At 40.7% G+C, this 15,673-nt stretch overlaps 1 long non-coding RNA gene across 1 annotated transcript in view; it reads right to left on the bottom strand.

Moving 5' to 3' along the window:
• Window positions 1-7,320: 7,320 nt before the first annotated feature.
• The window catches only part of LOC109387074 (uncharacterized), a 13,728-nt gene continuing 5,375 nt past the window's right edge, over window positions 7,321-15,673 (bottom strand). The window contains exons 4-5 of the long non-coding RNA XR_002124900.1: window positions 13,808-13,950; window positions 7,321-9,728 (exon numbers count right to left, since the gene is read on the bottom strand). This is a non-coding gene — a long non-coding RNA (uncharacterized LOC109387074). The remainder of the gene's footprint in view (window positions 9,729-13,807; window positions 13,951-15,673) is intronic.

Genomic DNA, 15,673 nt, shown 5'->3' with positions numbered 1-15,673 from the left:
AGTTTATTCATCTTGGGGGTCAAAGACCTCCAAGAATATACAAACATATTCTTGAGGGTGTGTTCTCTAAGGGAAATTTCAAATTAATTCAAGCATTCTTTAACTGGTTTAAATTGCTCCATGATACTTGAGTGCAAGAGGTCTCACCTTTCTTAATTGCTTAAACGAAATTATATTTGGCTGAGACCCCTATTTGTCAAGGGCTGGCACAACTGATATCAGTCATTATTGGGGCTTTTCTTCCCCTTAATTGTATCCTACAAGAATCCAGGCGCTTACATGGTCCTGAAAAATTAGGGGCAAAGCAGCCTCTGGCCATCAGCCTGCATCCACCAGTGTTGATGTTTCTGCCTAAGCTCTCTTGGGCCCTGGTTCTCTGCCATCTGTTGAGCACAGCTGTCCCGGTGGGCTACAAAGATGTCCTTCATGGTGATTATTTTCACTGTCTGATGACTCAGCCATTGAATAAGTTCTCTCTCTGTTATCGAATAGTTTGTGTACTTCTTTGTCTTCTCCCTTAAAACTTGAGCTGATCGAGGAATGGGGGCATTGCTAATTTCTGTTTTCCCAGCATGCCTAGCATGATGCCTTACACATAGTAGGTACTCAAATTGTATTGTCAAATGAACCTCTGACTATCCTGCCTGGGATACCTTCAGTTTATTATTTGCTACAAGACCTAGGTATTTTTGGCCTCACCAGTATCTATCTTTCTGGCTGTACTGCATAGAGAGTTTGTATTTATATGTTATTCATTCTCTAAGTATACTATTCATTGTTGTGTTTAAGAAATTAGTGTGATTATATATTATTTCTCTAGCTTGTCAAGATCATATTGAATGATAACCCCTCACAAATACTAATTTCTGTTTATCACCTGTGTGTCATCCAAAAACATGCTATTTGTTTAGTGATAGTCCGGTGGGATAATTCTATAATTATCTTTATCAGAGAGGAACAAACTGTACTCTTTCCACCCACTGATGTTTCCTGAGCAATCACTAGGAGAATAATGTCCACTTAAACAAATATTCATTAAGTTCACACTGTAAAATCAGCTCAGCAAGGCTACCAGGAGAAAAGAACCAACAAGTGAAAAATTTAATGATAAATGAGAGGCAGATATTTGGCTAGTCATTAATTTTGACGGGTCAGATGTCTATTCTGATTGGTTGTTTTAATTTGGATTGATTAGGAATTCATTCTGATTGGTTGGGTGTCCATTTTAATTATTTGGGCATATATTCTGATCATCAGACTTCCAATCTGATTGGTCAAACGTTCATGCTGAACTGATTGTTAAATATTTTGCTTATCACCACTGGATGCAAAAGTTAAATAAAAATGACATGATAGCACAAAAAAATTGCTACACGAAAGTCAGTATCTGGTTGATTAACAAATCTCTATAAACCTTGTTTCTTATAACAAAGTCAACAAGGTGTAGAGGGGATGAGAGAACATTTTGCATCCCTCAGGCCTGGGTTAATGAACAAGACTGAATGGGAGGACATCTATGGCATAGGCCCCTAGAACACAAGCCAGGGCCACGGCCAACGCCCAGATGAAGGCAAAACTCTTTTCTTGGGAGTTGGGATGAGATACCTAATCACATAGAATAGAGAAGAAGCCACCCAAGTTGCAACTCTTCTGAGTGGCCCCATTTCTGGGTAGGGTCCAACCCATAGAAAGAGGAGGTAGAGCTTTGAGAGTTGGCTCAGTATTTTACCTACTGAAGAGTAGAGAGGAAGGAATCCATTCTAACACTTCTTGTATTATTTCTTTCTCTAATAATAAAGTTTCTGACAATAAAATGTTAGTAAAATTCATTTCTTTCATTAACCTAGGCATTGCTATATAGGATTTTGTGTCAAATAGGGCATATGCAGCAAGTACTAGGAGCTCCGAGTAGAGTTTCTTACAAGCTTGAGTGATTAAAGAAAGCCTTTTGGGACCACTTTAAAATGGACTCTGACCCAATGGCGAAGTCAAGAGGTGCTGAAACTCACAATTAACATCATAACAGGTACTGGGAAGTTTATGGTAATAAATAATAGAACACTGAATGGCTTAAATAATAAAAGTATTTAATCACATACTAAAATAATCAGATATAGAACTAGTGACAAGTGAGTAATCCAGTAGCTCAAATGATGTGCCTAGGACCTAGTTTCTCTCTTTTGGTTTCTTAGCAATGCTTCCTCAAAGTAAGGGTAAAGGGGGTCAAATATATGGTGATGGAAGGAGAACTGACTCTGGATGATGAAAACATAGTGCAATATATAGATAATATAATATAAAATTGTACCCTTGAAACCTATGTAGTTTTGCTGACCATTGTCATCCCAATACATTTCAATCAATCAATCAATACAAGTAACACTTATTTCAACAGGCCAGCCCCATGTGATTGCAAAATGTCTTTCTGAAACTCCTGGGACTCCTCGCTTCCAGATTCAAACAGAGTAGAATATGGAGAATCCTCTTCCTCAATAGTTCAAACAAATACCCTAGAATTGAGTTCCCGGAGCCCTGACTGCCCTTCCATGAACCAATCCTAGAGTCCAAGAGAATGGCATAGGCCAACTGGTTTAAGCCACTGGAGCTAAGTGTGGGGTCAAACTCACTCTGAATCATAGGGTTCTGTTAGAAATAGAGAAGACAAGAAGAAACATGGCTGCATAAGCAACAAATGAATACTACCACCTGTTTCATTGTCAAGTGCAGATTGATATTTGTATCGAGTACTGCTAAGCAGTTGGTTATATTGGAATTTCTAGAGAAGTCATAGAGTTGAGTACAGGAAAATTCTGACTTGTTATTCCCTTAAACAGATCTTGAACTGCGAAGAAGAGGCAAGAAGGAAACATTGTCTCCTTAGGGAGGGAATAGGTGGTCCAAAGCTAGAATTAACATAGGCATTTAGACACCTGGTCCCGTTTCTACCCGACTTCAACAACCAGCTAAGGTTAAACACTTCAGCAGCCTTGAACTTTGTAAATTCCCTATCAGGCTCTGACAAATCTGTCCTGGGATTTTGTAATGGAAAGAGGAGTGAACTAAGCATCCGGTGACCTGGGTCCTGTTCCCAGCTCTGTCACTAACTAGCCCTGTGACCTTAAAAAAGAACAATAACCTTTCTGTGCCTCAGTTTCTCACCTACAAAATGAGGGGGAGGACTGAATTAGATAATCCCTTTCTGCCTATAAAATCCCTTGACTATTGAATCCAAGCTCCCATGACCTGAGATCTGCTCGGGGGTTCTGATCTCATAGACAAACAAAATACCCTGGTGAATCAAGGGGATTTATCAACACCGTCCAGGCCTAGTGGATACCATGGAGGCCAGGCAGGGTGTGGTGCTGGGAAAGAAGCCCAAGACACCTAGTTCCTTGTTCTAAATAGCATTCAGTTCACCCTATGACTCAGTTATCAGTACTTCTCTCTTTCCAAACAGTGCAAAGTTTCAGTCTTCTCTGTGATGTCAACAACAATTTATTGGGTTGCCAATCTATAGTGTTAAGAGAAAAACAAAATTCTGCTTTGTATTTTGAACCATATCCAATCAGATTCCTGTCTCCAATTACTACTTAATATGGATAATCATTTCCTGAATAACCTTAAACATAGGCTTTTTCTAATTTAACAGCAGCAAGGGCTTACAGACGGAGTTAATCAGGGAGCATGTTGAATGCTGCAGAACCTATGATAAAACACGCTATCTCAACAGTTAATATGAAATTAAGCAGAACTCTTTGATTACTCATTTTAAAGATTCACAATTATAAATGACAGTGACAACCTAATCGAACGCTGAAGTAATAAGGCTGAATCGGTGATTCTTTGGGGCCAGGATGAATATTCAGATTAAGAAAAACTGCTAATGAAATCCCAAACACGTAATTTCCCATGTATTACTTTCTGAAACTCAAGTAGTTATATGGCTTAATTGGGCCTGTTTGGAGGATTATCACAACATCTTATTTCTGCAGTGAATGGCATCATTCGACGTTTAATATTCATTGAGGCTTTTATGAAACAGAGAGGTTTCCATATGTCTCTAGAGCAAAACATTTGTGTTTGCCATCTGCTACTCAAGAGTAGTTTTGTAGAAAAAGAATGCAAATCGCTCGGTTCTTTAATTACTTCGGGGTTTGGCTATATGGTAGTTGGGACTGTGGGGACAGCCAATTCACTGGTAGGAGAATGCTGTTGTTTACTTAGCCACCGACTTAAAGCATTCTTTATAAGCAAATGGCATGAAAAGAAATTGAAGCCTAAAATTGTCTTTGTCCTTTTAACTCAATGCAAAGACCATTGTGAAGTGATGGGTGAGACTTTTTAAAGCTGGCATTAAGGAGACACTGCCTATGACACCTGACTTTAAAGTCAGGATAGCAAGTATCAGTTCTCTTGTCTTCTCTTAGTCCTGACACCAAAGAAATATATAACTCAGGCTGGCCGAGTGGCTCAGTTGGTTAAGAGCTTGCTCAAGAGTGTGAGCTCTGAGCAACAGAGTCACCGGTTCGATTCCTGGCCTGAGCTGAACTGCCAACAGGTGGCAGGATAGCTCAGTTAAAAAAAAAAAAAGAAATATGTAACTCAATGCTTTTTAAAAAATTAAAGGATCTCCTTGAGCTAAGTATCCAAAAAAAGGTAATTTAATCTTAGTCATCTAGGAGCTAATTACCTGGGCTTTGGACTCCGTGCCATTTGTTTCTCCTTCCTCTCTTCTCATTAGCTTCTTGAATTGTGGGTAATTCTCTGCTCAGTAACATCTCCACTAGCCTATGGATACATACCATTAGTTTTGCTTAATCAGAAGTATCTTCAACCAACAGAGTTTAACCAAAAGTGGAAACCCTGAAGCTTGGAGATTATCTGTAGGTTTCCGTTATTGATGCTTTTTCTAGCCTCCCTCACAGTAAAATTTCATTTATTGGGGTTATTAGTATACAGAATGTAAGAAACTGACAAATGAAAGGACCTAGTTTGGCCACTAACTAGTTATGAGATCCTACCTCATGGACCTCTGATTTCTAAGACCAGTGTCTGCTTTAAGATGCTATAAAACCAATCAATATAGAGATAGTTTATTGTAATGTTTCCAAAGTTCATAGCTTAGAATACCAAGTAAATCAGCAGATGTTCGCAGGTGAAACTAGAAGAAAGAGTTTTATGGTGAAACCCATTTGAGAAATGCTGCTACCATAGTATTGGGATGGCATAGCTTCTCATAACCCTTAATGTGCTGATGTGTCTGTGACTCTCCACAACTGAGTGCCATGCACAGCTTTTGCCACACCCCTGCCTGAGACCCCTTTTGGATGGAGCGTCTTATGGGACTGGTGTCCTGCAGAATACATGTTGAAAAACTATGATTTAATCTAAACCCTTAGTGTTAGATATGAACATCTAAATTATAAAGTCCTACTGTTGTGATGAAAATCAGCATGTTTACAGGAAACTGTCGAGAAGGGAGGTAGCATCCATTCCAGGGTTCCTGACAACTGGACAGAGAACATCCATCCTTGCCTCCCAGTTTTCTCTTGAATTCCAGGGCAGGTCTCCCTCATGCTGCCCTTGTCACTTGTTACACTCACTGAAAGATCAGCCAAGGGGGTGGGGAGAGCGCTGCGACAGCTGTTTCCTCCACACATGGGGCAGCTGCTTTAACCCCAAGTCCTGGGCAAATTGGTAGACAATGTACTAAACTGAAGTGAAAATCACCTTATGTGCAGAAGCAATTTTACCCAGAATTTTGAAAGTTCAAAAAACTAGATTCTTAAACAAACATTCTGGATGCTGTGTTATTCAGAATAAAACACTAATGTCAAGTAATTAAGTTAACGTTCATTTTTTTCTTTTGTATTATTCTGTATTTTTAGTGAGGTATAGGATATGTTAGAGGGTCACATCACACCAAGGCTAATTTCCTACAGGGACAGCTAAAGTTCTGTAAAACGATCTGCACAATAAAATGTTTTTAAAGATGAATTATTTAAATTTCTTGAGGGCATTAATTATATTCACATTGTCTCCTTAATAACTAACACAGGGCTTGGCATATATTAGGCACACAGTAATAAATATGTTGCACTAATTAGTAAATTATAATCTGGTGATTGGACTTTAATAAAATAATGGTAATAATACACTAATGGTATTAATGATATCCTACCTTTTCAAAAATCTCAAAGATAAATTCCTTAACCTGTTTAAGCTTTATAAGCTAGTTAGCACTCCTTATATGTAATCTTTTATTTTCATAAACAATTGCACTGTAGTGTGGTGTTTCTTTTAAGTAATAGTATATGGGATCACTTCTACATTTGACTTTTAATCACATGCACCTAGACTTAGAATTGGAACAAGTCAGTAGCTATCGAGGCCTTACTTCCAGTCGTTGTAGAATTCCGCTTTCAGACACTTGGCCTGTATCAAACGTCCCCATAGATATCACACATAATAGTACGCTTGAAGAAATGTGTGATCCTGGATGGCCTTCTGAGTCATCAAAGAAGGATGAGGTAATGTTGGTAAATTACAGTTTGTGTTTCATTCTTTTAATGAAAACTTTTTTTAGTGCCTACAATATAAATATTAATATAAAGCAACTCACTAGGTACTATAAGGGAATAAAGATGAAATTGGTACACACCATCCTTTAAGAAGCCTATGGTCTTGCACGAGAGGTGGGGCACACACACAAGTAATTACAATGCTAGGTAAATTATGATATGCCTGTAATGTGTTGTGTTGGCTTATAGTTCTTTCAAAATTAGTTTATTTTTCATTTAAAACTAGTAGTCCACAGTTAAGCAGATTACCCAGTGTGTTAGAACTCCCCACTCCCTAGCTATTCTGGATAAACGGAAGGTTACGTCACTTGTTATCAGTGACGTCAGGTTTTAGGAGGAGTCATCAGCCTCCTCCACTAGCCACGCTTCTCATCAGATGTCAGGACAGCATCATCCCAGCAAGGTCTTACTGACCAGCACTAAGTCACTTGCTTTGGACATACAATTCACCTGAACTGGTTGGGCAGAGGATGAGTCACACTGACGTGGGAACCTGAACTGTGGTGGGGAGGCTGTGGGCACACTTTCAGGAAGCTGGATGCTTGTGTGGGTGGCAACAAAGTAGCCGACGGGCCAGGCTGTCAAGTGACAACCAGAAAGGAGGTCAGTATAGCCACACAAATTGTCCCTGGCTCTGCAGAGTGGCTCTGTCTAAACCGATAGTGGACCTGTGGGGGAGAAGGCTATGGGGCAGGAGAGAGCCCTGTCTGTCCACACCCCACAAGTGACCACCACCTGATGGTGTGAAATGGCACTTTTATTCTGATTTGGGCTGTATTTTTATCTCCATTTTAAAAGCAAAAACTTTTTAAGGAATTAATTTATACAACCAACATGCAAAGATCATTAAGGAAATATGTTCTTTATATACTGAAAACAATGCTGTTAGAGAGGGTTGGACTAGTGCCTTTGTCTGAGCCAAGCATCCAGAATTTAATGCTGTTAGCATAACACAACAACAACAAACTAGCAGCAAAATACACAACTTACACATTTCCTTATTGGCATCTGTGGCATAAATTGATGATAAAAGTACTTTTTTATATGTGGACATAGTTCCTTTAAAACTAAATGTAAATCATTAATTTAAACAAAATTGAGATATGAGTGAGTAAAAAAGGTCCTAATTTTAACTTCTTTGCATGTTAAGCCAGGACTGGGATCATGATTGATTCTGAGGGAAATGATGTGGATGGAAGCATCTGTTTTGTCCCACCGCTCCTTGCAACCTCGGCTGACCCAAGGACCCCTCCACAAAGAGCAAGGCAGCACATGCCCACCCAGGCAGTCATGCTTCTCTTCTTCCTCCCACTTGGTCCATTTCAGGGAGGCAACAGCAAGGGCACCCACCCTGGGATCCCCACCTAGAGCTTTCTTATCTGGCTTTCTATGGGCGCTTAACCTCTCCAGTAAAATATTCAATTACAAAGATTATTCATTTGGTTTCTGGTCCATTTATCTCCTGGAGACCATGCGTACTGCCCAGAATAAGTAAGTTATTTGTGAGAGGCAGCAGACAAAATGCTTGAAACAGCTCATACTCTTGTGTTTTGTAGTTGAGCAATTATTTATGGTGTCCAGATTTGTGCAAATTCTAGCATTAACTCATACTACGGCTTATTACTTGGTCAGATAATCATTTGCTCTTAGGTCTTGGCAAGAAGGGCCCCTCCCTTTAGAAAACCCTATCCTTGCTCTCAATTCTCCCCACTGGACAAGAAATCCATAGGCCAGGTGGATTTATTCACTCAAAGCCATGCCCTCCTCTTAGGCCACACTCCAGGTATCCAGGCCCCAGAATTTCTGCCAAAAGCCCTGCTTCCAGGATTGGTCTGGGTCTCTTTTTTTTATCTATACTTCTTAGGGTGGACCGTGCCATTGTTGTGCCCAAGCTGTGGGCAAAAGGGGGTGGTAATGTGGCCAGAGCTTGAACAAATGGGCTGGGATCCTCATCATGTGTGTGTGTGAGGCCCTTCATGATGCAGGTCCAGCCTCGGGGTAGGAAAGAAGGACATTAGTCCGGGCCAAGACTGCTGTCTGTGAACCACTGCATTCTGATGTGGAGCTCTGAGGAGCCAGAATATTTGAAATTCAAACCGATTTTCTAAGTCATTATAAACATACATCTGTCAGGGTGGGAAACTAGCTTGTTAGCTAGAGTTACACTTTTCAAATATTTAGACATATGATATGTGGGCCTCCATTTTTACCCTTGCCTCAGGCCCCACAAACATAGGACCAGGCTTGTCCTTGGGATATGTTTCATTTTGAGTTCGTTTAAAATTATAATGTAAAGGATCTGGTAACAAGGGTGTTAAAGTGTGGGTAGTAGATAGGCTGCTTTCCACCAGGTCAAATGTAGCATTGCTCTCAAGCACTTTCCAACTATGTCTCAATGTCCTGGCCCCGTTCCCTGGCCTGACAGGGGAAAGTGTGTGTGTGTGTGTGTGTGTGTGTGTGTGTGTGTGTGTGTGTGTGTGTGTGTGTGTACATGTACATGTGCATATTTAACATCCGCTGAGAATCAGCAGAATATGATTTGGTCATTTTCAGATAATTCAAGCCCCTACTGCTGCTCTGGTCTAGATTGCTGCTGTTTCCCTGCCAAGCAACCTTTCCCAGTTGACTTCCTTAAGCTGCTTGGAGTTAAGAACTGGGCACTTTGAAGGCCTCTTCCAAGTGAAAAAAAAAGAATGAACTAGAAAGAGAATTGGGCCAGGCACCTTTGATTGAACACCACTTCACTTCAGCAAATCCTTAAGCCTTTCTATCTGTTTTGTCAGCTGTAAAATGAGCAGACTAATGCAGCCCTACCGCAGAGTGGCAGGTTTAATTAATGATGATTGGGATGGGCTTTGTAATGTAAAGTCGTACATAAATGAAAAGAAGCATTTGAGCCATTTCATCCAAAGTCTGGAGTGCATCCTGCTTTCCACCGCCACAGTTAAGCCTCTAAGTCCTGATCACAGACTGCTGCAGACTTCAGGGGTGCTGAAAAGCAGAGCTGGGCTCACATTACCTGAACAGAACAGCGTTTGGTAATGGGATTGGAGCGCAAAGGAGTAATCAGTGCACGGTTCAGATTTCTGGATGGCAGGCAGCACCACCGTCCACTTGGTCTAGCTGGGGCAGATGATGGGCTGGTTTCTGCAATCAGAGTACAAAGAACAGGTGTACCCCTTTATTCTTCGGGAAAGATCCTTCAGATCTAACGTGTCACATTGAGGGGAGAGCTCTTTTCAAAGATCTTCCCAGCACTTCTTCCTGTTGTCCCTGGTGCGGTAGGCTGGCTGAGAGTTCACATTAGAGGTGTTTTCTTCAGGGAAAGTGTTTACCAAGAACATGCAACAAGGATCAAGCCTGTCTAGAATCCATTCCTTCCTTTAAAGCCTAGTGTCTTATTCTTAGGGGTCACATTCCACAGGTGATTTAAAGACTACATGATTTACCAGAAGTCACAGTGGGCCTGCTGTGAATCATACCTCAGAATTGTTTGGCTTACATGGGATTTCTGTCTCTCTCATGAGATTCATCTAACATTCATATGCAGCAAATCAACTTCTATATACTTAGTAGACATGCTCTCTTTTTCCCTTAATCTCCTGGAGCCTTTGTGTTTCTAGGGTGGCATATTGTATTCAGTGTTAGGTTATAGCTATGTTTGTACAGCTTTTTCATTACTATTAGATGACCTTGAGCTCCTTGAAAACCCCAAGATCTTAATCATTTTCTCATTGCCCTTGACATCAGTACTTTCCTTATAGAAAACACACAAAAAGTACTTGCTCAAATGCACTGAAAATGAAAAGACCTAATGAGTGACAAAAAAAAGATAGAAAGGCTGAATGTCCATTAGGGAGTTTCATTTTCAAATATTTTTTAATGTCTTGTTGGAAGATCTAAGTATATTATATTGATTAAGATCAAAGGTCTTTAGCCAGACTTAGGCTTATATATTGGCTCTGCACGTTACCACTCGTGGGACCTTGGGAATGGTACTTACTAGCTCTGTGCCTTAGTTTCTTCATCTGTAAAATGGGGATAATAGTACTATTTATCTTATGAGATGCTATAAAGTTTAAATGAGATAATCCATGTAAAGTGCTTAGTGCAGTGCCTGGTACCAAATAAGTTGATATCACCATCATCGTCCTCCTCACTGATTGTCATCACTTGGTTGCTCTCAGAGCCTAAAAGTATAGCCTTCAGGCTATACAACATGCTCCACAGTTCTCTTAATGCCACCTTAGAAATCTGAAGCAGGAACCCATTTAGGTCAGAACCTCCAGGTTTTCTGCTACTAGCCCCTGGTTTCAAATTTTATTCTTTGGATACTTAAAGAAGTATGAATAAGGCAGTTTTCATTCAGACATAATATGAGGGCTGTTTAAAAAGGCACTTCACAAATTAATTACTTGTGCTTATGTATGAGTAATTTTGTTGGTTGCAAAATATATTGTTAGGCAACGTGGATTCTTGTGAACAGACTCAGATTCTTGTAAACATACTTGGTATGTCTTTAGTTTAAACTGGTTTCTCCCCTCGACATGTGGTCCCTAGATTTGATTATTCTACATGAAAAAAAAATGTTTTTGTTGCATATATTCATCACCAATTCGCTGACACTCGTGAAGGTGTTTTCAGTTAACAAACAATGTCTAGCTAATGTTCAGTGTTTCAGGGAGAAGGCAGAGCAACAGAGGCAGCTTGAAGGGTGAGGGTTTAGACCAAAGGCAGTGGAAATAACAGTGGGGAGGGGTAGTCACCCTATGGGGTTTCAGTTCAGAACTACACCTCCTTTCCTAAGAGCTTTCCCCCAGTCCCTTCCCACAGGGGTGGGCCCCATGAATCACTATCACCCCAAGTGCCCACAGATGATTGGAGGAGACACTCCTGACCCAAGCTCAGACAACCAGATTCTTTCTCCAGGGCATCTGGAATTGGGACACAGCCCTTCTTTCTGGTCAGTCACTACTGGCCATGGAACTAGGGCAGCATATAACAGGGAACTGGCATGGCATTTCCACTATGTGCTCTGGGAGGCAGAAGAAACTGGGATGTAGAGAAAGGAGACTGAAACAGTGTCAGGGAGAAGTAGAGATGAGAAACCAGGTCACCCCTCAGAGAAAAAGGGAGGTGGCAAGAGAATAGCTGTCTCCATTCCCAGGGGCCTCCCAGGGCTTTGTTCTGACCCCCATGAGGCCCAGCTGCCCTTCCTGCCCTGGCCCATGTCCAGTACACTCTCCATTTTAGCTCAGGCAAGCTTGAGATGTATCTGTTACATGAAACCCAAGGAGCCTTGGCTAAGTGAGTGAGCTGGCACTGAAAGAGAGGCTAAGCCAAGGGTTCTGGCTGCACAGGCAGAGTCTGCCTGATGAGGACCACCTGGGTGGTCCCATCACACCGGCCTGCCAAAATCAGACATGCACACAAGTAATTTTTGCTGATGATAAAATTGAATGGAACAGATTCAGAGTTATTTCTGAAACAACATTCTCTCTTAGTCACTTCCTGATACACTTTCCTGTGTAGGCGGCATTATGGATGGCACACCCCAAATTTTGTCTAACCCTGGATACTTCTACAGGGGCATATGTAATAGATGTACCGTGGCTGTCACTGGTCACGCATGTTGCAGCAAAAACAAAAAACACTGGATTGGTCTCTTCTAATGATCTGTCAGCGCCCATGGCTGAACCACTTGTCACTCATCCATAGCTCTGGCCCTGCCCTGATTCAGCAGCATATCCCGTCCCTAGCTGGAGGCTTTGCGGAACCCTGTTCCAGTAGTGCAGGGGACACAGTTACCCTGTGACTTGTCCTACTCTGATCAGATATCCTAGTTCTGACTGCTGGGCTTGTGCTGCTTTCATCTACTGAGTCTCAGCTCTAATTCCTGGTTGTCAGACCTGAGTCCTTGATTCCTCAGGCTTCGGCCCCTGTGTCTAAAACCAGACCAGGACCCTGGTCTCTTCAAAATCAGGCCTCTAATTTGCTTACATCTATTTTTCCCAGGTGACACACCTAAAATGCAGGCCAGTCTGGGTCACTCACATTGTTCTTCCCAATACCTCCCCACCACTCCACCAGCCCCCCTTTCTCCACTGCCAATAATCATATTTGCTCCGCTTATGAAACACCTGCCTTTTGCTACCTTCCAGATCTTGCTAACTCTGAATCTCTCTAAATCACCATATCCCCTATTACTACTCTGAGGGTCCACATGGTGCTGCAGCTCTGTCTGGTAGGCCTCCTCTCACTGACATCAACTGGGCACCAATTACAGAGCATAGTACACAGCAGGGGGACAGGGAGGCCGTGTGGTGTAGTGAAATGCGCATGGCATGAGCATCCTGGACAGACCTAGATTCGAATCCTTGCCCCTCCACTTGCACAAGTTTCTTAATTCCTCTAGAACTCAAAAGGATTGTTGAAAGGATTATATGAGAGAATGTATCTGGCAAAATTTAGTAGTTATTTAATAAAATATAACATTTAGTATTTAATAAAATACACCTGTCTTTATTTCTTGCACTTACATTTTTTAACAGCTTCCTTGAGATATAATTCACATATCATTCAACCCACTGATTAAAGGGCACAATTCAATGGTTTTTAGTATATTCACCAGACTTAGATTCCTTAAAATGCAATTATAGCATAAGGGACATGAGGTTTAATAACAGTTAAAAAAGCAGGATTATAGTCAGCTATAAGTTTATGTAAATCAAGTGTGATGCTATTGCATTGCCAAAAAAACCTTATGTGATACTGGGCTGTATTGATACACATGTGATGATCAGAACAAAACAAGTAATAGTTCCCTGTTATTCTGAGCTGGCAATGTGCTCAGTCATTGAGCCTATTTTAAGAGGGATATGGACAAATTGGAGCATGTCCAGAGAAATATGAAAAGGGTGATGAGAAGCTGCAAATACTGTTTGTAGGAAATTGTGATAGTCATCCTGAGAAGCAAAGCCATCCTCAATTAGCTCTGGGGGTGTCATTTTGAAAATAAACGACATGTATTTTCTATGTTCCCTTCCTAGGCCAGAATCTGAATAGGTGAATTTAAGTTAAAAGCAAGCACATTTTGACATGGCATAAAGAACAATTAAAAGCTGTATAAAACTGGAGTGAATTGTCTCTTCCTAACCTGAAATTCTATATTTAATATATTACCACTTTATTAGAAGTCAGAGAGAAACATCTTATAGAGTTCTTACTCTGTTATGTGTTGTGCTCAGGTGGGTAAAATGATCCAGTAGGTCTACTCTTCTTTATTCAAGGCCAATCATCGAGTTTAGGTTAGACTAGTAAGTAGTCCATTCTTTTTCCCATTTTTCATTTCCACTCTCTGCTTTTTGATCTGAGGAAAAGACAAAAGTAAGCCCCAAATTGTCAATATGGATATTTTATTAGCAGTTCTGATGATGATGGAAATAGTCCTAAAATAAGTCTTTGGCATTACCTGAACAGGAGATTATGCTCATCTCTTCCCCACTCTGTTTAAAGTGACTTCATCCTAGTACTTGACATTGGCCATGGTGGGGATATTTATGGAAATTAGCAAACATTACAGATTAGCAACACAACTTCCCTTCCAGCTCACTTCCTAGTGCTCCACTGCTTTAGAGTCTATGCTTCCCACTGACTACCAAGCTGGAGTGATTAATAATGAAGACAGACATTCTACTAGATTTTTGGACTATGTGTTTCTATAAAAAAAATACATTTAGAGCCAATGGTATGTACTTTCATGTAAGGGCAATTTGGAATTTAAGTAGTTTAATATAGCTAACTAGTTTCAAGTGAGTGGAATATTTAGGGGAAAATATTTGGGGAAGACTAGACCCACTCTCTGCTGTCTTCTAGGCCACTTCTGATCCTTCAGGAAAACACAGAATAACCATGGGCTGCACAGCTACTTATGCAGTAACAGAGTAACAGACTTAAGAAGACATCTCTAAGACAAAGGCCCTCTGGAAATGGGGAGATAAAGCTCCCTGCTGGCCAGTGCTTGTCCTGCAGGACAAGTGGCTCCTTGTGCCACCTGTTGGATTTTAAAAGAACAATCTCTCAGCTTTCAAACAAAGGCAAGACTACAACAAGTATTTTCTGCAGATGGAACATAGTCATAATATTCCTTAAGGCAGAGCTATTGTAAAAGCACTGCATTTTACAAGTCATTATGAGGGAAATCACCATCAGCCCAAGGTTCCCAGAGTCAACTGATTTCTATATCACCAAACAAGCTCTAGCAATTACAGTTGGCATTTATTGAGCACTTGCAGTACACTATTCACTTTACAAACATTATCTCACTTTGCATTCATACAACCTTATAAAATAGGTAGAAATATTTTCATTTTACAGATGGGGAAACAACTTAAAGAGGTTAAGTGGCTATTAGAGTTAAAAAGTTTCTGTGCTCTTAGGAAACAGTGTTTATATTGCTGCTGCTTTGTATATAGCAGACATTCCATAAATAGTTGAATAAGTTTTTTAATATGAATGGAGTACCATTCTTCTTAATACTTTGAACCCTTTGACCCGTTAGCCTTTTAATCAGTTTTTATCTAATGGGAAAACAGAACAATTTCATTTATTTTGCCTATACACTCTTTCCAAGGGAAGGGCTCACTATAATATAACATCTCATCAACCCTACAATGACTTAGAATTATTTTCCCAATTTTAGGAACAAGTTAACTGAGGCTTAGCCAGAATTCAGTGGTCTTTTGATCTTTTCATAACACCAAGTTGAGGCAGAAGAAAGATCAAAGGCATGCATCAAGAAGGACCTAGTAATGACTGGAAAAAAAGGGTTCTAGATAAACTAGAGGTTCAATAATTAGCCCTTAAAGAATGACCGCCAAGTCAGTTACATTGAGTACGGCACTCAGTGGACACATTCCTGTGCTTATTATGCACTGTATTAGGCATGTGGGGAGTTGAGACCAAATTCTCATCTTAAAAAAACCTATGTATTGGGCCGGTCGAGTGGCGCGATGGTTAAGAACTGGCTTGGGACGCCAGAGGGCCCCGGTTCGGATCCCACATATGAGGGCCAGTGACACTGCCCTCCACAG

The sequence above is a fragment of the Hipposideros armiger genome, unplaced genomic scaffold, assembly GCF_001890085.2.
Source record: "Hipposideros armiger isolate ML-2016 unplaced genomic scaffold, ASM189008v1 scaffold_147, whole genome shotgun sequence".
In the NCBI taxonomy this organism is placed as follows: Eukaryota; Metazoa; Chordata; class Mammalia; order Chiroptera; family Hipposideridae; genus Hipposideros; species Hipposideros armiger.
The sequence above is the reverse complement of the archived record's forward strand: the minus strand, read 5'-3'. Positions and strand labels throughout refer to the sequence as shown.